The sequence below is a fragment of the Macaca thibetana genome, chromosome 4, assembly GCF_024542745.1.
Source record: "Macaca thibetana thibetana isolate TM-01 chromosome 4, ASM2454274v1, whole genome shotgun sequence".
NCBI lineage: Eukaryota > Metazoa > Chordata > Mammalia > Primates > Cercopithecidae > Macaca > Macaca thibetana.
Window position 1 is genome coordinate 153,701,156 of NC_065581.1, and position 27,142 is coordinate 153,728,297.

The following is a 27,142-nucleotide window of genomic DNA, read 5'->3' on the forward strand; positions in this document are numbered from 1 at the left end:
TTTCGACAATGCTACATAAATGGAATCATACATTTGCCTTTTGAGCCTGGCTTCTTTCACTTAGCCTAATGCCCCTGCAATTCATCCATGTTTTCTGCATATATTTGTAGTTTGGTCCTTTTTATTGCTCAGTAGTATTCTATTCTATGGATGTACATTATATGAATGTTTGTTGATCTGTTTACCAGTTGATAGACAATAGGGTTGTTTCCAGTTTTTGGTAATTATGAATAAAGTTGCTATAAACATTGAATTTCAGGTTTTTGAGTAAATACGTAGGAGTGAGATTGCTAATAGAAGACATCTTTTTTAATGGCTGCATTTTACTTCAAGACTGAAATGTGTATGTACATTTATTCATTCAATCAACAAATATTAAATACACTATAGTAGATAATGAGACTTCAGTGAACATAGTGTTGGTCAGTGTTAGTCCTAATCCTCATGGAATTTACTTTCAGGCAAACTCCTAAAAATAGGCATGTAAATTACTTCCAATTCTCCCTATCATATACAATTAATTTTTTTTTAACCTCAATTCAATCATTACCAATCATCTGCCATTCTGCCAAATATTTTCCTAGGAGTATTCAAGGAAACAAATGAGGTTCTAGGCAGTAGTCTTGGTTGAGAGAGCTGCGTATCTCTAGCAATGGCACTATATTGGAGATGGAGCGGTCGTCTAGCCCCAGGAAACTGTTGCAGTTTAATACTGTTGCAGTTTAATGTAGGGAACCTGGGATCATTGTTCATAGTCCTAGGACAGTTGTTTTCGAAATTTAGTGTACATCAGAATCTTGTTGAAACACAGATTTCTGGGCTCCACTTCTCATTCAGTAGGTCTGGGATGGAGTCCAAGAGCCTGTATATGTGTGTGTGTGTGTGTGTGTGTGTGTGTATAATTTTTTTTTTTTTTTTTTTTTTTGAGATGGAGTCTCGCTCTGTTGCCCAGACTGGATTGCAGTGGTGCGATCTCGACTCACTGCAAACTCCGCCTCCCGGGTTCAAGACATTCTCCTGCCTCAGCCTCCCGAGTAGCTGGGACTACAGGTGCCCATCACCATGCCCAGCTAATTTCGTTTTTGTATTTTTAGTAGAGATAGGGTTTCAGTGTGTTAGCCAGGATGATCTCTATCTCCTGACCTCGTGATCCACCTGCCTCGGCCTCCCAAAGCGCTGGGATTACAGGTGTGAGCCACCGCACCCGGCCAAGAGTCTGTATTTTCAACAAGTTCCCAGGTAAGGCTAATGCTGCTTGTCCCAGGAACATACTTTTGAGATCTAAGTTATTTCTGGCAGTTTCTGAGCCTGATAATCTTAAACTTGGATGCTCATCTCCTGTTAGGAATTCGGAGATCTAGAAGTATTAACAGCTATCTTTGAAGTTATTGATGTAGGAAAAAACTCCTGTGGGCCAGACTCCTCTGCAGGATCACCTGACAACTGTAGTTCTTCAAGATTTTATTTTCATTTCTCTTATCATCTTCAGGTAGGTTTTTCCCTGAGTTGTACTAGTTGGCAGGGTAGCATGTTATCTGGCACCTCTCAGCACCACCAATAGCACAGAAGGGCTTCCTGCTTTGAAGGATTCTACTAGAGTAGGGTCTTAACATCGAACTTAAAAGAGTTACATCCTCTAGGTTAGAGGTGCCTAGATTTCCTAGATGGGAAGCCTTGTGAAAGTTCTGGGGTATTCACCTGAAACTTCAGAAGGGCTAGGGGGAACATGCCTATCCCGGATTTAGGGGTAGGGGGAGTCTTGGGCACATGAGCTGGCTGCAGGGGCCAGGTCCCACAGGCAGAGGAGCCAGAGTTGAGTTGCTTGTAGCTGTTGGTGAGTATAAAGCTAACTGCAGTAAAAGGCTTTTTGGTTTCCCTCCCTTAGCCAGTTTGATGGGCAGGTTTAATGAAGGGATCCCTGGTTTCATTCCCTTCATAGGAGGTTTCAAATCAGTTTTACCATTCACTAGCTCCACCACCAACTAGTTCTTGGGAAATGTCCTCATCTGTAAAATGAGAACAATCCCCCTACCTCTCAGGGTTATTGTGAAGAATAATGAATAAATGAATAATGAATATAGTAACATATGTAAAGTAGTGTGGTAACTGACATACAGTAGGCCCTCCTTTATCTAATGGGAACATGGATCCCAGGTGGGAAAGCTGCAGTATGCCATTCTGTGGGAACTCTAGTTGCCTCATCACAAAGTATACCTAATTCTCCCATATAAGGGTACCGACATTACTGCCTTTGAAAAATGAGGCTAACTAGCTTTGGGGGCCTGCTGTGAAGTCACTCACAAGCACATGCATTCTCTGGAGGACATGTAAAATTGGAGCCTATATTAGCTGACAGGATAAGAGCCACACCACATTAGCACTTGAAGACTTGCAGGATCTAGGACAACTATTCACAATATGGAACTTTCATTTTTGAGCTAGAAGGAACAGGGCTGATTTATTTCAATCACTCATTCTACAGACTATCCTGGGAGGTTAAGTGACCTGCTCAGGGTCACAGAACATTGTAATATTTAGGGTTCCTCCGAGTGGGTCTTGTTTTCGGCCACTGCATTCTTTCGGAATCTTCCCCTTTTGTCAACAAAGCACTTCCTCTACTACCTTTTTTATTTTATATATACATATACAAAATGAGGAGAAATTCATTAGCACCGTTTTGTGGCTCCATAATCTTGCTTAGAAAAGGATTTTGGAAGAGTAGAAATGTAAGGTAAATTGGAAGAGAATGTAGGTTGGTGAGACAGAAGCAGTGGCACTCCTCTCTGCTCCCATCTGTCATTCCCAGATACTAAAAGGTTATACTACTTATAGGTTCACTATAAGCATTATTCCAACAACCTGATTCTAGCTGGCTGGCAGTTTAGTACCTATGCATATATTCCAATTTTATGTTTTAACAGTCAGGAATCTTTTCTTGTTGTCTGAGGCATGTCTTAGCCTGCGAAAATGATTTTTCCCCATATCAGAAACTTAAGACAATCAGCCCTCTTTTTAAAAAGTCTATGAAACATAAGCTTTAGGTATATCACACAGTATTTGTTTTATAAAGGGAGGTTTCCTTTCTGTTCTTTTAAAAAATAGGCTTAAATAAAAAAGCACAAACTAACTCTGTCAGCAGAGAAAGTGGTAAATAATTTCAGAATGGCATGGGAGAGTAGACTCTCGTCCTCCAACACTCAGTGTTCCTGATACATTTGCTGAGGGCTAAGTAGACAAGATACCTGTTATAGGAGAGCTTGACTCCTCAACTCCCCCTAGCAGAGGAATAATTTCGGAAGGGTATACACGAAGTATACTCTGTCCCCCAGCTGTTTACTCTGAGTTCCTGCTACTTTTGCTGAGAGAGCTAAGGACCCATCACAGACAAAATCTCTATTACAAGATCACTTGACTACTCATTTTCCCATCCCCCTTTCTTAATAGAGAGGAAGATGAGTGGTGGTATTCCCTAGTATTCTAATTGCAAAAGAGGCATTTTCTGGCCGAGTGTGGTGGCTCACACCTATAATCCCAGCACTTTGGGAGGCAAAAAGCAAACTTGAGGCCAGGAGTTTGAGACCAACCTGGGCAACAAAGCAAGAGCCCTCCTCTAAAAAACTAAAGAAAACAAAATTTTAAAAATTAGCCAGGCATTGTGGTGTGCACCTGTAGCCCTAGCTACTCAGGAGGCTGAGGCAAGAGGATCACTTGAGCCTAGGAGTTAGAGGCTATAGTGAGCTATGATTGTGCCACTGCATTCCAGCCTGGGCGACAGAATGAGAGTCTAATTTAAAAAAAAAAAAGAAAAAGAAAAAAAATTCTTTTTTTTTTGAGACGTACTTTCACTCTTGTTGCCCAGGCTAGACTGCAATGGCGTGATCTTGGCTCAATGCAACCTCCGCCTCCTGGGTTCAAGCAAATCTCCTGCCTCAGCCTCCTGAGTAGCTGGGATTACAGGCATTTACCACCACGCCTGGCTAATTTTGTATTTTTAGTAGAGATGGGGTTTCTGCATGTTGGTCAGGCTGGTCTCGAACTCCCAACCTCAGGTGATTACAAAGTGCTGGGATTACAGGCGTGAGCCACTGCGCCCCGCCAGAAAAAAATTTTTTTGAAGGAGGCATTTTCTCACTGAAACAATGTTTAAAATGATGGGTAAATTTCCCTGAACTATGAATTAGATAAGTTACGGAGAGCTGACCTGAAAACCTAATAGCCATTTTAAGACTGTTTCTATGAAAAACACATTTATAGGTCCAAAAATTGGCTTACCACCAAACTTTTACAATATATTCTGTCATAGATTGGGAAATGGAGGGATTTTTAAAAATTTTGATGTACACAAATTCTTTCAAGTGGGGGTTTCTGTTCCAAGATGGCCGAATAGGAACAGCTCCGGTCTGCAGCTCCCAGCATGATCGACGTAGAAGTTGCATTTCCAACTGAGGTACCTGGTTCATCTCATTGGGACTGGTTGGACAGTGGGTGCAGCCCACAGAGAGCAAGTCGAAGCAGGGCGGGGTACTGCCTCACCTGGGAAGCACAAGGGGTTGGGGGATTTCCCTTTCCTAGCCAAGGGAAGCAGTGACAGACTGTACCTGGAAAAACGGGACACTCCTACCCTAATACTGCACTTTGCCCACAGTCTTAGCAACCGGCAGACCAGGAGATTTTCTCCTGTGCCTGGCTCAGCGGGTCCCATACCCACAGAGCCTTGCTCACTGCTAGTGCAGCAGTCTGAGATCAACCCTGCAAGGCTGCAGCCTGGCTGGGGGAGGGGCGTCTGCCATTACTGAGGCTTGAGCAGGTAAACAAAGTGGCCGGGAAGCTCGACCTGGGCAGAGCCCACTGCAGCTCAGCACGGCCTACTGCCTCTGTAGACTCCACCTTTGTGGGCAGGGCATAGCTGAACAAAAGGTAGCAGAAACTTCTGCAGACTTAAATGTCTCTGACAGCTCTGAAGAAAGCAGTGGTTATCCCAGCATGGTGTTTGAACTCTGAGAACGGACAGACTGCCTCCTCAAGTGGGTCCCCGAACCCCGTGTAGCCTAACTGGGAGACACCTCCAGTAGGGGCCAACAGACACCTCATACAGGTGGGTTGCCCCTCTGGGACGAAGCTTCCAGAGGAAGGATCAGGCAGCAATATTTACTGTTCTGCAAAATTTGCTATTCTGCGGCCTCCGCTGGATACCTAGGCAAATAGGGTCTGGAGTGGACCTCCAGCAAACTCCAACGGTCCTGCAGCTGAGGGACCTAACTGTTAGAAGGAAAACTAACAAACAGAAAGGAATAGCATCAACATAAACAAAAAGGACATCCACACCAAAACGCCATCTGTGGGTCACCAACATCAAAGACCAAAGGTAGATAAAACCACAAAGATGGGGAGAAACCAGAGCAGAAAAGCTGGAAATTCTAAAAACCAGAGCACCTCTTCTCCTCCAAAGGATCACAGCTCCTTGCCAGCAACGGAACAAAGCTGGAGAGAGAATGACTTTAACAAGTTGACAGAAATAGGCTTCAGAAGGTCAGTAATAATAAGCTTCTCCAAGCTAAAGAAGCATGGTCTAACCCATCGCAAGGAAGCTAAAAACATTCAAAAAAGGTTAGACGAATGGCTAACTAGAATATACAGTGTAGAGAAGACCTTAAATGATCTGACAGAGCTGAAAACCATGGCACGAGAACTTCGTGACACATGCACAAGTTTCAATAGCCGATTCGATCAAGTGGAAGAAAGGGTATCAGTGATTGAAGATCAAATTAATGAAATAAAGCGAGAAGACAAGTTTAGAGAAAAAAGAGTAAAATGAAACAAAGCCTCCAAGAAATATGGGACTATGTGAAAAGACCAAATCTAAGTTTGATTGGTGTACCTGAAAGTGATAGGGAGAATGGAACGAAGTTGGTTCCATTCTCCTATCAGGATATTATCCAGGAGAACTTCCCCAACCTACCAAGGCAGGGTAACATTCAAATTCAGGAAATACAGAGACCACCGCAAAGATATTCCTTGAGAACAGCAATCCCAAGATACACAATTGTCAGATTCACCAAGATTGAAATGAAAGAAAAAATGTTAAGGGCAGCCAGAGAGAAAGGTCGGGTTCCCCACAAAGGGAGGCCCATCAGACTAACAGCAGATCTCTCTGCAGAAACCCTACAAGCCAGAAGAGAGTAGGGGCCAATATTCACATTCTTACAGAAAAGAATTTTCAACCCAGAATTTCATATCCAGCCAAACTAAGCTTCATAAGTGAAGGAGAAATAAAATCCTTTACAGAGAAGCAAATGCTGAGAGATTTTGTCACCACAACGCCTGCCTTACAAGAGCTCCTGAAGGAAGCACTAAACATGGAAAGGAACGACCGGTACCAGCCACTGCAAAAACATGCCAAATTGTAAAGACCATCAATGCTATGAAGAAATTGCATCAATCAATGGGCAAAATAACCAGCTAACATCATAATGACAGGATCAAATTCAAACATAACAATATTAATCTTAAATGTAAATGGGCCAAATGCCACAGTTAAAAGACACAGACTGGCAAATTGGATCAAGAGTCAAGACCCATCAGTGTGCTGTATTCAGGAGACCCATCTCACGTGCAGAGACACACATAGGCTCAAAATAAAGGGATGGAGGAAGATCTACCAAGCAAATGGAAAGCAAAAAAAAGCAGAGGTTGCAATCCTAGTCTCTGACAAATTCTTTCAAGTGTCCATTAAGCAACAAGTGTTTTTTGAGTTCCTGAACATGTGTTGTATCAACAATCACAGTACCTGTAGTAACATATTACTAAAAACTCAAACATAACTTGGAGGTTCATGTTATTTGCTTTGTCTTTGTATATGTTTAAAATTTTTCATAAAAAAATTTAAAAAAACCCTTCAAACATAAATTCCACAAATCCCCAAAAGATCAACTTAGGCTGAAATTGGATGGCAATGTAAAGAATCTCTAATAAAATGAAAAATCTTGAATTTTGAATTGCATCCACAATATAGACAGCAAACCAATTATCGAAATATTGAAAACATTTGAAATAATGCATCTATATTGGATCTTCCAAAACCTCACATAACTATTGTTCATAATTAAGAATGCCTTTCAAATGCTTACACGACTTTTTTTTTTTTTTTTTTTTTTTTTTTGAGACGGAGTCTCACTCTGTTGCCCAGGCTGGAGTGCAATGGCACAATCTTGGCTCACTGCAACCACCATCTTCCAGGTTCAAGTGATTCTCCCGCCTCAGCCTCCCAAGTAGCTGGGATTATAGGCGCTTGCCACAACACCCGGCTAATTTTTGTATTTTTAGTAGAGATGGGGTTTCGCCATGTTGGCCAGGCTGGTCTCAAACTCCTGACCTCAGGTGATCTGCCTGCCTCGGCCTCCCAAAGTGCTGGGATTACAGGCATGAACCACCGCGCCCGACCTTTTTTTGTATTTTTAGTAGAGAAGGGTTTTCACCGTGTTAGCCAGGATGGTCTTGATCTCCTGACCTCATGATCCACCCACCTCAGCCTCCCAAAGTGCTGGGATTACAGGCATAAGCCACTGTACATGTGACATTTTAAAAAATCGATATATACCACAAATGAAACTGAATTGAGGCAAATCTTACTAAATTTGGTACAAATGAAAGATCTCTGTTAAGTTTCTGAAGAGATTATTTTAGCTCTTTATTTTAATCTCAACTCTGATATTTTGATTTAATTGTTACCAATTAGTACTTTCAGAACCATACAGCAAAATATATATTCCCATTAATTTTTCAAATGTCTTAACACTACTTTTATCTATTTCTATATTATTTTAAAGTATCTAAAAATCTACTGCAATTAATATAGAAAGGAAAATTCTTCTTTTTAAGTATCTCTTTTTAGTATATTTATCTTTTTAAGATGTAGGTTAATAAAAGTCTACTGGGCTTCCTAGGATATAATGTTATTAAATTCAGAGTTGAAACTTTTACTCTTTAGATATCTACAGTTAACTAATAAATTTTCTATAACATACTTTCATATCTTTTATAAACAGAATATTTTAAAAACCCACAATTGCATGATATTAAACAATAAGTAGACAAAATAATAAATGAAATATGATACGGCTTCTGCTAGGTACCTATGAGTTTTACAGAATAATCATTACAACAGATGTCCTTAGAGAACAAAGGAGAATGAGAAAATGTAAAAGTCGGGGTGGCATGGAAGATATTTTGTTATCTTCTACTGTGTGGTCTTTCATTGCACTATTCTTTAAACAGAAAAAGGCCTCCTCAAGGGCAAGTCCTGTTTCAAATGTCCCCTTCCCCTCCTGACTACAGAATAATGTGTTTGTGTAGTATATGATTACACCAGACAAGACTGTGAACACATGTGATTTACTCAATGATCCTATTCTGCTTCCTTTTAAAGATAAAGAATGCATTTAAGTCGATTGTGTATGAGACTGTGGTAATTCCTTAGAAGGCTCCTTTCAAACAGAGAATAATATTACCTTATTTTAAAACATTAAGAGCATAGCTATTTTCCTGGTCTTCATTTTCCTTCCAGACAACATTAATACTTTCATTTATTTTAGAACAGATAAGTGTAACACATGAGTGATTATTTTAAAATAGTTTTAATTTTTCTTTGTATAAGCAAGATGCCCCCATAAAACATTCACTTTTCAAAAATCTTTATATGCAAATAACTTACAAAAATCTGTGTAAAAGAAACAACTAAAACAAGACAGCCACCACCACCACAGATCCTAATAGCAGGCCAGATCAAGGTGCAGATCTCATGAAAACAAGCTGCTCACATTCCCAGAACCACAACCCCCTGGGGGTGGAATCTTGTCTTCTTTAACTTGCTGGGTGGTAGAGCCCATAGGAATTACTCAAACTATGAAAATCCCAAAGCATGGTCACCTACAGGGAAATGAGACAGATATGACTTGAGCATAATTATTTTCTTGTAATAACAGTAAAGAAAACAACCTTAAATAGTAAAAGTTGTGTGAGCTTCAACTTCAACAGATAGATAATTGTGCTTGTTTTTACCAAACATAGCATTTGTTAGCTAAGGAGGAAAAATATACAATGTATACTTGCCATTTTTTCTTTAAAATAATATTCTCTAAGGCAATCATATATAGTGATTATAGATACACTTAACCAGACATAGTGTTCTTGGTATTTCACATGGTTTATTTCATTTAATCCTCACAATAACCTTATGGGGTAAGAACCTTTTTTTTTTTTTTTTTTTTTTTTGAGACAGAGTCTTGCTGTGTCGCCCAGGCTTGAGTGTAATGGCGTGATCTCGGCTCACTGCAACCTGCGCCTCCCAGGTTCAAGTGATTCTCCTGCCTCAGTCTCCCAAGTACCTGGGATTACAGGTGCATGCCACCACACCTGGCTAATTTTTGTGTTTTTAGTGGAGACGGGGTTTCACCATGTTGGCCAGGCTAGTCTCGAACTCCTGACCTCAAGTGATCCGCCTGCCTCAGCCTCCCAAAGTGCTGGGATTACAGACATGAGCCACCGCGCCTGGCCCCAAGAACCATCATTATTACTATTTTTCAGATAAAGAGCTAAGACACAGGGAACTTAAATTACCTGGCCAAGATCACACAACCAGAATTCAAAACCAAGTATCTTGTCTCCAGAGCTCTTTCAATTTAGTAAAAGTAAATGTGAAATTGCATTTTTAACCCCATTATCATACAGAACCATTCCTCCAAGACTGTAAATTCTGAGTTTCTTCCCTGTGAACTTCCACCTCTTTGACTCATTGTGACTGCCACACTCTCAGTCCTTTCTAATTCATCTTCTGGTTTCACTTGCTTTCTTTACAGCCTGGACTCTAGTCATTTCAATTATGCCCAAATCTCCTGCTCAGGCCTCACCAGCTAGAGTCAAACCAAAGTGGTCCCTTGTACCACAATCTCTGCTATTACTCTTCTTAGCAGTGATTTAATCCAAGAAAAGTCATGCTGCTTCTTTTTAAGTGAGTTCACTACTGCTCAGCAATCCTTTCACTGACACTACACAGCTGACACTACACAGCATCTACAGTAGTGGTTCCAAACTTTTTCTAGGACTAAATCCCTGAATATACCCATCTATCCCTTTATAGATTACTTTACCATGGATATATTTAAAATTCATCCAAAGTAGGGTTGCCAAATACAGGATGCCTAGTTAAATTTGAAATTACAATAATCAAAAAAAATTTTAGTTTAAGTATGTCCCAAATAGAGAAATACATAAATAGTATTTAAGATAGTAAAAAATACGAAATGTACTGAGCCAAATATTGCTTGAGACATACTTTAATACTAAAAAACTGTTTACCTAAAATTCAATTTTAACTGGGCATCTTGGATTTTAATTTGCTAAATTTAACCCAATCAAATTCCCTTCTTTCCATTCCCAGAAGTATCTTTTCTGTTTTCAAAGGTTAATTCTCTGAACTTTTATTTGTCTTTCTCCTTACTTCTCTTTCTTCCTCATTCTACATATTCCTTCTTTGTACTTTCAAGCATGTTTGGGTCATCTCTACTGTGTTTTATTTTGTTTTGAGACAGGGTCTTGCTTTGCTGTCTTCCATGCTGGAGTGCAATGGTGTAATCACAGCTTGCTGAAGCCTCAAATTCCTGGGCTCAAACAATCCTCCCACCTCAGCCTCCCTAGAAGCTGGGACTACAAGCATGTGCCATCACACATGGCTAATTTTAATTGTTTTGGGTAGAGACAGGTTCTCCTTATGTTGCCCAGACTGGTCTCGAACTCCTGGGCTTAAAGGATCCTCCCACCTTGGCCTCCCAAAGTGCTGGGATTACAGGCAAGAGCCACCACTCCCGGTCTCCTACTGTGGTGTTAAGGGTCCCAATTCTTCATCCCTCTATGAATCCATGCCCTTTGCCACATCACTTTGCAAGTTCTCTAAAGAGGATAATTCTGTTTCTCTGCTCCTTGAATATGGGGTTGGCCACATAAATTGCTTTGGTTATCAGAATGAGGGAGAAGTGTCAGTGTCAGTTTGGAGTCCATGTGTTTCTGTTTGCCCTTTTTTTTTTTTTTTTGAGACAGAGTCTCACTCTGTCGCCCAGGCTGGAGTGCAGTGGCGCGAATGGGTTCAAGTGATTCTCCTGCCTCAGCCTCCCGAGTAGCTGGGACTACAGGCACGTGCCACCACACCCGGCTAAGTTTTGTATTTTTAGTAGAGACAGGATTTTACCATGTTGGCCAGGCTGGTCTTGAACTCCTGACCTCAGGTGATCTGCCTGCCTCAGCCTCCCAAAGTGTTTGGATTATAGGTGTGAGCCACTGCGCCCAGCCTCTGTTTGCCCTCTTCAACACTTCTTCCATCTTCATAAGAAAGATATGCCTAAGTGAGCTGGACAGTCACAGGAGGATGATGATAGATAAGTGTCCAGCCTAGAGTAAAGCTCCCAGTAGGTTTGCTGATGTATGAGGAAGCCCAGCTGGGAGGAGCCAACCCTCAGACACGTGAGTTATAATAATAATTATTGTCTTAAGCCACTTTAGAGTGTTTGTTATACAGCAAAAGCTAAACGATGCATCTACCCTGAAAAACCTCATCCTGACCATACTATTCCAATTCCCTTTGTTGTATTCCCAAACTGCTGCAAAAAGTATCCTTTAGTTTTTGCTTGCATTCCTTTGCCATTTATTCTTATCTGTACCACTTCTCTTTTAATTGACACCAAAATTCTCCTAATGGTCAGTCTTATAGCTCTGGCACTATCCTCATCCATGCTGGCCTCTGTACAGCACCTGACAGTATAGGTCATTTCATACCACTGTTAAATTTCTCCCGCTTTTATTGTACTCTACTAGTTTTTATTTCTTTGATTGCTCCATTTACTTCAAGCGCTCATCTTCTCTTCTGGGGAGTTTATTCATTCTCTCAAGAGTGACTGTTATATATCTGACTTACATATCTTTATTTCTACTCCTAATCTCTGTTTCAAGCTGTAGTTCAGTAGGTCCTCAAACTGCAGTGTGCATCAGAATCACTTGGATGGCTTGTTAATATTCATATTGCTGGGGCCTTACTCCCAGTTACCTATTCAGAGTAAGTCTAGGGTGGGACCTGATAATTTTCATTTTTAGTAAGTTTCCAGGTGATGCTGATGCTGCATCAGTGACCACACCTTGAGAACCACACTTCTAGTTCCATATTTCCAACTCTCTAACAGTTTTCTCTTGGTTATCCATAGGTGCTTCAAGTATCACATACAATGTCAATTAGAGTGGTTTTTGTTTTGTGTTGTTTTTAACATTGTAACCACTAGTAACTAATGGTCTAAGTAATGCAAAATAAAGATTTTTCAGGAAGCTCACTAAAGGCTGCAGAACCATGTTCCAAATAAAAATAGAACCAGAAACTAGACTACGTGACAGTAGGAGCATTACCCCTAAGTCTGAAGTAAACTGAGTGTTTCTTGTTTTTGAATCCCTCAGTTCAAGAGTCAATTCCAAATGAGAGTCACCTATTTATCCCTTAGTTGTACCAAGAGAGAAACAAAGGATTATGGTGGAAGTAGCCACCAAGGACTCCTCTTCTTTTCTTTCACATTGTCTTAGTTCAGGCTCTCTTAATTAAGCAGGTAGATTACTAAAACAGCCTCTTAACTAGTTTTCTTGCCCCTAACATAACCTCCAATTCATTCTCCACATCATCTTCAGTTATCTCTTTAAGACACATGTCATTTTCTTCTTTGCCTTATCTGGTGTAGTATTCATGTCTTATCTTAAGTAATAAATTGCTTTTCTCCATATACGAGTGGTTGCAATATTTTTGCTTTAGCTGACACAAAAAATGCAAAAGCAGTTTGAGAGGGTAGGAAACACAACCATTGTAAACTGAAGATCTAATCGCCTAGTAATCAGGCAAGAGTCAGAAGCAGAGTACCAAATTTTGGATAGAGACCCCTCAAGGAGCCTTTAAGATATCAATGTCTCTGACTAGACTGAAAACTCCCTCATGGCAAGGACCTAGTCCTCGTTCTATCCCCAGCACCTACCTCAGTGCCTTACAAATAACAGGATTTAATGATATGAAGAAAGTCATCTCCAGACCCTCCCCTACTTTAAATGACTAGTTTATAGTCTCTGCTGGCTTACTGCCTCATCACCAAATCCTTCCTACATACCACTGCTAAATCAAGCCAATTATCGTTTCATTTCCTGCTCAAAACCTTCTGACTGTCCAATACATGCTCGCCAACTCTAAACTCTTCACCATTCAAAGCCTTCCAGAGCTTGGTTCTAACCAATTTTCCTAAGCTTTCTTCTACTCCTCATGACACTGTCAAACAGTCTGGATAAATAAGATTTAACATAACATTTTTTCGGAAGGCCGAGATGGGCGGATCACAAGGTCAGGAGATAGAGATCATCCTGACTAACACGGAGAAACCCTGTCTCCACTAAAAATACAAAAAAAATCACACGCTGGGGCCTATTGTAGGGAGGGGGGAGGGGGGAGGGGGGAGGGATAGCATTAGGAGATATACCTAATGTAAATGATGAGTTAACGGGTGCAGCACACCAACATGGTACATGTATACATATGTAACAAACTTGCACATTGTGCACATGTACCCTAGAACTTAAAGTATAATAATTTGAAAAAAAAGCAATTTGATAAAGTAAAAGAGCTTGTTTCTTTAAAAAAAAAAAAAAAAAAATTAGCCGGGCATGGTGGCGGGTGCCTGTAGTCCCAGCTACTCAGGAGGCTGAGGCAGGAAAATGGCATGAACCTGGGAGATGGAGCTTGCAGTGAGCTGAGATCACATCACTGCACTCCAGCCTGGGCAACTGAGCGAGACTCCGACTCCAAACAAAACAAAACAAAAAACAACAACAACAACAAAAAACATTTTTTCTGTTCTTGTTGGTTCCAGTTTTTGTAGTATCTGTCTTCCATGATCTCTCCCCTATCTTACCTTCAAAGTCTAGTTAAGATGCCACCTGTCAGTAACCTACCACTCTAGGTTATTGGTAATGTATCCTCGTACCCTATGCTCCTTAATTACTTAAGATCTATTTGAAGCTTTTGTTAATTACTGTCCTGTTTCTATATATAACTTCTAGTAGTTGCACACATACTATCTTAAATTACCATTATGTAGTTGTATTATTTGTCCTACCAGATTTTAAGAGACTTAAGAGCTTTCTGCCGCTAATCTTCTATATCCCCAGAAACTTCTGTAGTGCCTTACACACAGTGGGCAATAAGTAAAATCTGTTAAAAAGATGAATAAATGGATGTTTATAATATAGCACTAGTGTTTGGGGCTGGTCCCCTTGAGGTAGCCAGCCTGTGACTGTGCCAGGGACTTCTGAGCTGCTGAAATCAGAGGGTAATAAATCCTAGCAGCTTGGAACTGGATGGTGAGTCTAAATCAAAGATCATCAGGTTGAATGGAGATTCAAATGCCAGGAACAAGCATCAAGTGAAAATGTAGAAAACAGAACCTGAGATGAAATGTAGAGCCAAGGGTATGGAATCAGGCAGAGACACAGTAAAGGCAAAAGTAGTCATAACATATTGATAAGGATCTGGAATGGTGGACTTTGGAGGGGAGGCTGTGCAGTGCATCCATCAAGCTGGGTGGTTTGTTATAAAATAATCACCTAAAAATTGGAAGTCAGGTTGGCACCCAATTTTCACCTCTAGCAAAGAAACACATACATGAAAATAAAAAATTTATAATAGCAAATATAGAGAAATTAAATAGAACCTGCTTTGAGAGGTAGATTTCATTTGAGCTTCATTTTCTTGCTTCTGCCCTGTCACCTTGTTTCACACATTTGCACAAGTTCACATATAAGTTGTAATGTATTTTTTGATTCCTTTATATTATGGAAAATGAAAAACATATTTTAAGAGAGAGAGTATCACAACACCCAACATCAATACAAAATCTCAGAACTTATTTTTACTGTATTTTTTATATTTTTAATCTTTCAGTGAAGCTGCAATAACAGTGTACATAATAACCACTGATTTTTCCATATGAACTGTTCACAGACTAGAAAATTCTGAGATTATTTTATAAAGTTTTAAAAATCCTTAAAAATGTTTAAGAAACTCTAATCATGAGAAGTACATATTCTGTTACTGAAAGTTCTAAAAAGTTTAATTCCTACAGCTACCTTGCCCTATAAAACATTTGTTTGCCTGTCAATCTGTGAGGTTGGATCAAGCAACTCTCTGTCCCACACAGCGTTTTCTTAGACTCATTAGTAGTAAGCATTGTGGCAAAGACTAATGTCCTCACAAAAAGGACAGTAAAATTCACTTTAAGTTCTACTATAAAGGTGCAATAGTCCTCTGCATAAATTGTAAAAATAAAAAAAATTTTTTTTTGACACTATCTCACCCTGTTTCCCAGGCTGGAGTGCGGTAGCGTGATCATGGCTCACTGCAGCCTTGATATCCTGGGCTCAAGCAATCCTTCCACCTCAGCCTCTCTAGTAGCTGGGACCACAGGTGCACACCACCACACCTGGCTAGTTTTTTAAGTTATTTATGGAGATAAAGTCTCACTATGTTGTCCAGGCTAGTCTCAAACTCCTGGCTTCAAGGGATTCTCCCACCTCAGCCTCCCAAAGTGCTGAGATTACAGATGCAAGCCACCATGTCTGGCCAGAAATTTGTTATTTTGATTTAAATGCTGAATAAAGTAAGTTTTAAAGCCTATATTATTTTTCCTGATATAACTGACAGATAAGTTCTCATATTAGGTCCTTTAAAAGTTAATATATTTGGTGGCAACACAGAATAGAAAGATCGCTTACCAAGGAGGTAGGTAACCTGAATCTCACTTGCCCTATGGGATCTTCGGCAAGTCATTTACTTTCTCTGAGTCTCAATTTCTTCATCATAAAATTTAAAGACTTGGATCATTTCAATGGTCTTGACAGGAAGACTGCACTGGAATTGCCTGTGGGCATTCTGACTTGGTAGATACGAGAAGAAAGGGCCTAGATAAATGTATCTTTACAACACCTCATAAATGATTCTGATGCATATTACTGGTTAAGAACTAATGGTATAAATAATTTCTTGGGTTATTTGAAATTCTAAGAATCTACTTTTTACATCCAATCAACAGAATTTTAAAAACTCCTACCTTTCACTATTATATCATTCTTCTTGATGAATAAGTATATTTTAGGAAATGGAGAAGCTGCCTCTAAATTGTGAATAGCTTACAGTTATTGAGTGCTTAGCAGTCTAAGGTGTTAACTCATTTAATATATGTAATTCAATCTTCACAACAACACTATGAGATAGGTACTACTATTATTATTTGTTTATTACAGACAGAAAAAATGAGGCATAGAAAGTAATTTGCTCAAGTTATGGAGCAGATAAGTAGGGAAATTGGGCTGCAGAGTTTAAACACTTACCGGAATGCTCTACTATCATTCAATAAATGACCTATACATACCAATAGGCCCCATCACTATTCCCCACCCAAATAGTGCTGTTTTCCCTGCTACTACAGGGGAAAAAAAGAGTATGTTTTTAGAAAATCTTTGAGAGCAGAAGGGGGAAGCTGGGAAACTCAAGAATGAAAAAACTCAAGGGACCTGGGCCTAAGACCTCTGGCCCTGAATTACAACTAGAGATTACTTTGATTTACAAAAGCTTCTTTAAATAGGGTAACTATTTTTAGGAGTTATTTTCCTTCAGTTATCATTTCATCCCATGATGTCTAAGACATGCTCTTTTTGATTGAATAAATATTAATTTAAAAAAATATTAGAAATGTACCCTATCAGATGAACTAGACCCAAAACTGTAAAGTAAAACAGGAAAGGACAAAAGCTACGTTACAGTCAGAGGGAATGATGATCAAATGATTCAGCCTATTGTTAATTTTGGGTCTGCAAAGGAGAATTGTAACACCATACTTTAGCATAACGTAAAGACTAATACATAACACAGAATAACCTTCCCTTCCCAATAGTATTAGATGGGCTGTCTACTTGGGTGATGAATTCACTCAGGATGAGGGCAGGAATTTAGGTGAAGGAGGAAGACTGTAAGCCAAGTGCCAAAGTCTTTAACATCTTTAATAAATTAAGTATTGAAAGACTATGAATATGCTAAGTACAGGGGAGCAGATATTCTGGAATGAGGATCCTTCCCCTTTCTCTATGAGTTTTCAGTCTAAAAACATTTTATACAAATGCAGAAGTAAGCAGTTGCTTAAGAAAAATGAGTAGTGTTTTCCTTCATTCATAAAACCAATCTTTGTACTGCTCTGCAGACTTGGCAAGGACCTCTGGTTCACATTTTCATCCTAAGGCTAGATTTTCCCTGCTAAAGAGGAATGGAGAATGAAATTACCTGCTAATTCAAGTAAGAAAAATATCAGCTCTTGTTCTCATAAATTTGTGAAAATAAATTACAACTAGATTACCCCAGTTCTGATTTGAAAACAGCTGGTGAGACTACTAGGTGTAGTTTCTCACTACTTTTTTTTTTTTAAAGCGTAAAAACACACATATACAAAGGTTTTTAAAAATAATCTTAAAAGAACACAGTAGCATGCTATTTCCTGACAGGCCGACCTTTATACAAAGAATGTTCACTTTCAACAAACTGAAAATTACTCTTACCTATGGCTTCAGAATATCACTGTCTACCTCAGAAAGTGGAATGTTTTGTACAAGTCATAAATAAGTGTCTAGATGGACACTATTTGGTCATTAAATGATCAACGTAGAGGGCAGGGGGAAATTATTTCTGCAGTACCAACCATATATCTGGTACTGTGCAAAGGGAAAAAGGAAACAGGCCGGGAATGGTGGTTCATGCCTATCATCCATCCCAGCACTTTGGGAGGCCCAGCTGGGAGGATCTCTTAAGCCTAGGAGTTTAAGACCAGCCTGGGCAACATTGGGAGACTCCATCTCTACAAAAATAAAAAAAAATTGGTGGCGGGAGCCTGTAGTCCCAGCTACTCAGGAGGCTGAGGCAGGAGAATGGCATGAACCCAGGAGGTGGAGCGTGCAGTGAGCCGAGATCACGCCACCGCACTCCAGCCTGCGCGACAGAGCAAGACTCAGTCTCGAAAAAAAAAAAAAAAAAAAAAAAAAAAAAATCATTGCCAGGAGCAGTAGCACATACCTGTGGCCCCAGTTACTTAGGAGGCTGAGGTGGGAGAATCGGTTAGGCCCAGGAGGTCAAGGCTGCAGTGAAGTGTGATTGTGTCACTGCATTCCAGCCTGGGCAACAGAGCAAGACCCTGTCTTAAAAGAAAAAAGGAAACTGTAGAATATGATTCCTAACGTAAAGAAACTTATAGCTTATTGGTCAATTATATAATACTGGAGTCTAGGACCATGTCTTACTCTTAAAAAAAAAAAAACAAAAACAAAAAACCACATCATTTAACATAGGATTTTATAAATATCAGTGAGTTAATAAAAAGTTAAAATAATACAAAAAGCTTAGAACTGAGCAATAAAATGCATGTTTAATATAGGCGACAGGGCCAGGCACAGTGGATCACGCCTGTAATCCCAGCACTTTGGGAGGCCGAGGCAGGCAGATCACCTGAGGTCAGGAATTTGAGATCACACTGGCCAAACATAGCAAAACCCCGTCTCTACTAAAAATACAAAAATTAGCTGGGTGTGGTGTTGGGCACCTGTAATCCCAACTATTTGGGAGGCTGAGGCAGGAGAATTGCTTGAACTCGGGAGGCAGATGTTGCAGTGAGCCAAGACTGTGCAACTGCAGTCCAGCCTGGGTGACAGAGTGAGACTGTCTCAAAAATAAAATAAAATAAAATAAAATAAAATGAAGTAAAATAAAATAAATAGGTGACTGAGTGAAGAGATAACAGTTAAGTTGATGTAATTATAACATATGAAACCTCTATTAACAATGAGAACACACGGACACAGGGAGGGGAACAACAAATACCGGGGCCTGTTGAGGGGTGGGGGACAAGGGGAGGGAGAGCATTAGGACAAATACTTCATGCATGCGGGGCTTAAAACCCAGATGATGGGTTGACAGGTGCAGCAAACCACCATGGCACATGTATACCTATGTAACAAACCTGCACATTGTGCACATGTATCCCAGAATTTCAAGCAAAAACAGCAAACGAACAACAAAAAAAATCTCTACTAAAATATCTTTTTCCTATTCCAATTTTATAGTATTTTGAGTAAGTACTGTCACAGGAAGGTCCCTACTCCTACTTACTGAAATCTTTAAGAAAGAAAAGAGTGGGTTAACTGGGCAAAAAGAGACAGGGAAAGGAAGAGCAAACTAGGCAGAATGAGTATTACATGCAATTCTCTCTTCTGTGGAGAAAGAACATGCCACGTACCAAGAACTGGTGATATCAAACAGTGAACTATAAAGTAAGTTCCTTGAAAAATTCAGGATAGGATCCAAAATGGAGCAAAATTTTCAGCCTAAAAATGCTCAGTGTGATATATATGATAATATAAAATTTGAACGATTCTGTTGTTGGCCAACAGTGGGAAAATGGTTAGGTAAATTATCATATGTCCACAACACAGCATATTTTGCAGCCATTAAAACAATGTATATGTAGAGTTTTAATTTACATGGAAAATGCTTGTTTTAATGCAAAGTGAAAAAACTAGGACATTACTTTCTCTATGTAATATATTTACAGAAAAATTTTCTAGAAACAGAATGGACTAGAATGTTAATCCTGACTTCAACTGGGTGAGACTGAATGCTCTATTTTTCTTTATTGTCTTCCATATTTTTCATGCTATGCATTTAAAACTTTTAAAATTGGAAAAATACATTTTATTGAGAAAATGAAGAAATAGGACATCTATATTTATACATCTGAGAATAAGTAGTCTTTTCTGGCCTCTGGAATGAGGCTGTAAAGTAAGGCAAAATCTAGGAGAATCCAGTGTCAATAGCAAAGTTTTCTGCATTTGTTTGTTTTTTGAGACAGGGTCTTGCTCTGTGACCCAGGCTGGAGTGCAGTGGTGATCATGGCTCACTGCGGCCTCAACGTCCTGGGCTCCAGCGATCTTCCTGCCTCAGCCTCCTGAGTAGCTGGGACTACAGGCATACATCACCACGCCTCGCTAATTTTTAATTTTTTGTAGAGACAAGGTCTCACTATGTTGCCCAAGCTGGTCTCAAACTTCTGGGCTCAAGCAATTATCTCACCTTGGTCTTCCAAAATACTGGGATTACAGGGATGAGCCACCCTGCCCAGTCTCAGTAAAAAGCTTTCTAGTGGGAGTTTTTCTGGAATGTGATTTACACTGTGATTATTAAAATGCAATAAACTTTGGGGCCAGGGGAAACTACCCTGAGATATGTTGATCCAAATAGATACCTTGCTTCTGAGATTTTGCATCTTAATTATTTAAATTGGGAATTTTATCTATCCTTACTCTATGTGTGTTTGGTCTCCTCCTGCCTATCTGTAATATAATCCATTGGAAATGCTCCGGTATCAATTCCGGATATGTAATTTAAATGAGGGTCCTGGAAAGCTCAGGCATCAGTTCTAATATTACTCTATTCTGAAAGTTTTTTTAATTTTTTGTTCCTCAAACATCATCTTTAATTTATACGCTCACCGGTTCCTTCTTTAAGACTATTACTGCTAATTTACAGAAGTGGAAGAGTTGTTTCAGAAAAGTTTTGCTTCTCTGAGTAACCGAGTAAATTAATTGGTTAAAACGAATAGAGAGATCTCTGTTCAGGAAATTCATCTCTCACCACATAATAAATCTGACTTTCCTTTAGTTTAAAGAGAAAAAAATAAAAGACATGAAATACATCTTTTGGCCAAGAATTATTTTATTACTATTCATTTAGGCAATAAATATTTATGTGCCTACCTTGTACCCAGGAAGGTTCTATGGAGAAACTGCAGAAACCTGCATAAAGCCTTTTGGGACTTTGTATGGTTGACAGCAATTGCCTCTAAAGTTTGTCATACTTATTTAGGCCTTCCAAATCCCTGTGAAAGGGAATGAGTTTCTTTTCCATCATGGTTTCATAAAGGCAAGAGACTGGATGAAGGGGCTGGGTAAAAATTTACTTTAAACTAGGCCAGGGTTTTTCAACACCTGCAATATTGACACTTTGGACCTGATAATTCTTTGTGCTGTAGGGGCTGCCCTATGCATTGTAAGATGTAATAATCAAAAATGCCTCCAGATATTTTGCCAAATGTCCCCTAGGGAGGCAAAAATCACCCCTGGTTGAGGACCACTGGACCAAATGATTCAGACATTTGACCCTACAGTAGTTAAGAAAACTGAGTTATCTAAGAGTGAAGGAAAGAGAAGGGATGACAAAAAGAATAATTTAGCTTGAGGCCAGGTGCCATGGCTCACACCTGCAATCCCAGAAATTTGGGAGGCCAAGGCAGATGGATCACTTGAGCTCAGGAGTTCGAGACCAGCCTGGGCAACATAGTGAAACCCCGTCTCTAAAAGCATACGAAAATTAGCTGGGTGTAGAGGTGCACGCCTGTAGTCCCAGCTACTCAGGAGGCTGAGGTGGGAGGATTGCTTGAGCCTGGGAAGTCAAGACTGCAGTGAGTTGAGATTGGGTCACTGCATACCAGCCTGGGTGACAGTGAGACCCTGTCTCATAAAGAATAATTTAGCAGGGCATGGTGGCTCACACCTGTTATCTCAGCACTTTGGGAGGCTGAGGCAGGAGGATCGCCTGAGCCCAGGAGTTTGGGACCAGCTTGGACAATATAGTGAGACCTCATCTCTATTAAAATAATTTCTAAAAAAAAAAAAAAAAATTTTGCTTGAACTCAACCAAATTTACCAGAAAACAAATAAAGTATCTAAATGATTGAATAAGAAAGAAAATACTGCCACTCTTGTCAAATCACTATGCCCTTCTACCTACTCCTTAAAGATGAATGAAAAAACAGTGACAAGACAAGTCTTTCTGACAACAGAAATGACTACTTATATAGACGCTGCTCAGAAGATTCCCTAAGTATAGGAGTAAAAGTAATAAATCTGGAGTTTGGAGGCATGTGTTCTCACTAAACAGCTTTATTTCTTTGGGTCTTAGCTTACTGCTATGTAATGGAGGGCTGTTGGGCAGGCAGTAGAGAGAGTTGCAAACAGATTTTTAAATTTTTTTAATTCAATAAATGCTGATAACTTATATTCTAGGCATTATACTTGGATCTAGTATATAAAAGATGAAAAGACATGGTCTGCTCCTTCAAGAAGATAACAGTCTATTAGAATGACAGACTAACAAACAACTACAATAATGTAAGCATTATAATAGAAGCATGTACAAAAAGAAGTGGAAGGCTAGAAATAACACCTAAATCTGAGGAAATCAGGGAAACCTTTACACGAAAGTGGCATTTGAGCTAAAACTTGAAAGATAAATAAGAATTTTGCCAGGAAACAAGAAGGGAGAATGTACTATGCCAGTTAGAAAGGCAAATGCAGAGATTTGATAGTTTTTCAAAAAGAATGGCATGTTTACGAAGCTATAATACCTCAGTGGTACTAGAAGATAAATGGAAAAGGTGAAAAGGTATGAAGCCGAATATCTATCTAGGTCAAATCATGAAGGTGGTATGCCATAAACACTGTTTTCATGGCAACAGATGATAATTTGACATAGATGATAACTTAAAATTTATGTGGTAGACAGATCACCCTTGCAGTACAGTAGAAAATAAAATTAGTGAGGAATAAGCCAAGGGACCAAACAAGTGACTACTGCAATAGTATACCTAAAGCTAGTGAAAGGCTACAAAAGGACAATGATTATGTGGGCAGAAATGGGGAATATTCAGGAGAAAGAATAGGCAGGACTTGAATTATGAATGTTGGCGGGGGGATTACAGCTAAGGAGTATTCAGAATTACGCTAAGTATTTTTGGCAATACTTCGTTTAATCGTTATAATATCCCTAATAGGAATGGAAAGCAGTCCAATTTGCTAAAAGGTAATTTGCCAATGAATCCGTTTGCTACATTTACCAAATACTTGTTTTAGAGAATATTCACCCTGAATGTATTTAATAAATGTATTTTTTTTTTTTTTGGAGACATGATCTTGCTCTGCCACCCAGGCTGGAGTCCAGTGGTGCAGCAACCTCGACCTCTTGGGCTCAAGTGATCCCCCCACCTCTCAACCAAGCAAACTCTCAGTCCCACAGGGTTTCACCATGTTGCCTAGGCTGGTCTCAAACTCCTGGGCTCAAGCAATCCTCCCACCTCTGCCTCCCACCGTGTGAGCCATCATGCCTGACCAATAAATGTATTCTTGGTAAACTTACATTTTTAATGAATTCACTTTTGATGAAATGATTTAGAACCTAAGGTAAGTATACTTTTGCCCCTGTTTTATTGCAGAGAAAACTGAGGTTCATAGAAACCGACGTTCATAGTTAGCAAAGGCAGAATCAGGTCTATAGAACTAGAACTTTTTTTTTTGAGACAGGGTCTCCCTCTGTTGCCCAGGCTGCGGTACAGTGGCAACACTATGACTCCAGTAACTCAGCCACAGATGTAACATGTTTGTCTTACATTAACTTTATTACTCCTTTGAGCTCTTGCACCTCATAGGTCCACCAGAATCCTTTGCTCATGAAGCTCAAGGTTCACTGCAGTCTTGACCTCCCCAAGCTCAAGCTATCCTCCTACCTCAGCCCCCAAGTAGCTGGGACTACAGGCATGCACCATCGCACCCAGCTAAATTCTGTATTTCTTGTAAAGATGGATTTTCGCCATGTTGCCCAGCCTGGTCTCAAACTCCTGGGCTCAGGCAATCCTCCCGCCTTGGCCTCCCAAAGTGCTGTGATTACAGGGTTCAGCCACTGTGCCGGCCCTGACAATGTTAATATTCTTAAATGAAGAACTATACCTTAAAAAAAAAATAGACATAATGAAACTAAATTCCAAATCCAACGTAATAAGAGTAGCATATCTTATTATGACAACTTTCTTAGTTTTTCCGGGGGGGGCTACCTGATGAAGATAATGAAGGTAAGATGGTTCTCTTTGCTTTTCTGTGGTACTCTGCTTTTTTTTTTTTTTTAAACTATCAGAAATTGCCATCTATCTGGAGTCAACTACCATTTATACGTGACACACAGAACCCACTAACCACCTTTGAATTGTTATCTCAAATATTTGTTTCATCATCAATGTAGGTGGTATTATTTTTCTGACAATAGGAAAAAGTCATCATAATTCTGCTGTCCAGGGTATAAAAATTTGAAATCCTTTTTAACTCCACTCTGTAGTGGCTCATGGTTCATAGCTATACACAGTGGAGTCCACTCTAGGATTTCAGTGGAGAGTGGCAACTTCTCTTTGGGGACATTTAGAAATACATGGGGAATTTTTCATTGTTACAGTGGCATGTAGTGCACAGGGGCCAGGGATGTTAAATGTCCTGCACAACGAAAAACTGTTTCACCCAAATGCCAGAAGTCCCATTTGAGAAACCCAAGAGCTCAGAGTCATCAACTTCATGAACATGCGACATGTATAGTCACACAGGGCCCAGTGCTTGGTTTAATGCTCTGCAGTCACTGTCTTGAAAATTATAATACTTTTATGTTTGACTATCTGTTTTGTAAGTCCAGTGGTATAGCAGAGCATAACATGCAAGCAGAGGTATGTATGCTTTCTTCCTTGCCATTCTATTTGCAAATGGTCTCCATGATGCCTCATGACAAAGGATTCTGGTGGACCTATGAGGTGCAGGAACTCAAGAGAGTAACAAATTTAATACAAAACAAGCATATAACATCTATGACTGAGTTAGTGGAGGCACAGACAGTTCCAAGACGCTACAGTTTTCATTTAAATCAGAACTTGCTTCAGGTGCAGAAAGAAGGCAACAGCATCTTTAAGAAACACAAGTGACTACATCACATCCTTCCTTACTCATGTGTTACTTCCCACTATTAGTCAACCATTTACACGAAAAATGATGACAAAGAATGAAAGGCAAGTAGGGCAACTCAGCGCTCCCTTTCCTCTCATCCTTCCTTACTCATCAGTAAGCAGAAGACAGAGAATATTGGTAGAATATGTGCACATTAAGAAGCAAAATAAAAATAGTTGAGTTGGTTTTGTGCAGAGTTTACACTGTTCTGATAGCACAAAATACATATGCATTTACAAGCTATGAATTGTATAATTTTGGTGATTCCAAATACAATTGAAATGCTCTTATACTTGCATTTTAAAATGGCATTACATAATATAAAGATAAATGGTAAAATTCATCCTAAGAATTAAAAAATTTAATTTTTTTTCTCGTAGAATGACATTAAAAAGTAAATTTAAAAACACTATGACAAGTGGAGAGAGCAAAGACAGAAGAAAGAAAAAGCTTTATATTTTAGTACAGATAATAGCACATTTTCCCCTGTGTTGGAACAAGAGGCCTTACATTTTCATTTTGCTCTGGGCCCCACAAATTATGTAGCTGGCTGTGACTGGGCTGGTTGAAGCAAAAAGGCATTAAAAGATACTATTTAGCTCACAGATCTCTCAGAGGGCCAGAGAACCAGACTTAGATAAACATAGCTAGAAACAACATCCAAGAAAAAACAAACCACAAAGAACACCCACCCATCCCACATTACAAAGCTATTCTAGTGGAAACCCATCCCAGCACTGCCTGCCAGTCAGCACCTAAGACTCTAAAACAGATGCCACAACTCCTCCCTACCTACCCAGAAGAACCCAATACCTCCTTCATGGTATTTGTCAGAAGATACTATCTCCCTGAGTGCAGCTGAAGCATCATGTTGCTTGCTGTCACATCCATGTCCTGCATGGGTACATCTGATTGCTGGAAACTAGGTCATATACTGAAGCCAGCTTCTGACTGTCAGCATCCTTTCCAACTAACTCCACATTTACTGAAGTCACTCTGGTAGGGGGCATATTTGTACCACGTAGTCCCAACTAGTTGGGAGGTTGAAGTGGGAGGAGCCTAGTAGTTCAAGACCAGCCTGGGCAACATCATAAGACCCTGTTCCTAAAAAAGAAAGCAAACTGAATTGGCCAATGCTACAAATTAGGGCCTTCCCTCTTCTTGAGCCATTGTTAAACATTTACTGATCACACCATTGATCTCACTCCAGCAATCTAGCTGCAAGGGAGTCTGAGAACTGTAGTTTGTTTTCCATCTTTTAAAGTACAGAAAAATAAGCAAAAAGAGAGTTAGATGAATACTGAATCAGCCATCTTATAGTATCTGCCACAAAAGTATGGTAGCTACTACTGTCTGTTCTAGATTATAAACTGCTAACAGGCAGATGTTAACAGATGTTGAACAGTATCAGTAAAGGAGACTTGGTAGGCTTTTACTAAAGGCAAACATGGTAAGTACACATCAGTGAACTAGAAGAGATGACTAAATGTTAATTGATATGATTAAAATACATTTTTAGGATGCTAGACTATAAACCTTATAAGGGAAGGGACCATATCTGTTTTGTTTCCCAACGTATCTCAAATCTCCTGGCAAGAAATAGCCACTTAAAAAAAAAAATGCAGTCGGGCACGGTGGCTCTCACCTGTAATCCTGGCACTTTGGGAGGCCAAGGTGGGTAGATCACAAGGTCAGGAGTTCAAGACCAGCCTGGCCAACATGGTGAAACCCCATCTCTACTAATAATACAAAAATTAGCCAGGCATGGTGGCACATGCCTGTAGTACCAGCTCCTCGGGAGGCTGAGACAGGAGAATTACTCGAACCTGTGGGGAGAGGTTGCAGTGAACTAAGATTACACCATTGGACTCCAGCCTGGGCAACAGAGCAAGACTCTGTCTCAAAAAAAAAAAAAAAAAGAAAAAGCATTAAGGATATTAAGTATAGAGTTCAATTTTTGCATTTCTCATACTGTATGTAGATAAGGCAATTCCAAGTGATTTTACTGTTTCTCGATGAATCAGACTTCTGGATATGAACATTTTACCATATTTTCACATACATTATCTCGTTTGAGCCTTATAACATCCCTGAGAAGTTAAAACAGAAATTACTATCCATTTCACAGATGAGGAAAAAAATTCCAAAAAATAAGTGATCACTTAGCTAAATGATG

At 39.6% G+C, this 27,142-nt stretch overlaps 1 protein-coding gene and 1 pseudogene across 4 annotated transcripts in view; one reads left to right on the top strand and one right to left on the bottom strand.

The window, feature by feature from the left end:
• Nucleotides 1–27,142, bottom strand: part of LOC126953607 (uncharacterized PE-PGRS family protein PE_PGRS54-like) — a 121,035-nt gene that overhangs the window by 91,043 nt on the left and 2,850 nt on the right. The window contains exon 3 of one of the 4 annotated variants that reach the window (XR_007725273.1): nucleotides 8,618–8,925. The exons of the other annotated variants lie outside the window; for them this stretch is intronic. The gene's annotated coding sequence lies outside the window, so the exon portion shown is untranslated. Of the gene's footprint in view, nucleotides 1–8,617; nucleotides 8,926–27,142 lie in introns of those variants that run through there. 4 annotated transcript variants of the gene reach the window in all.
• Nucleotides 17,039–18,005, top strand: LOC126953617 (uncharacterized; annotated as a pseudogene).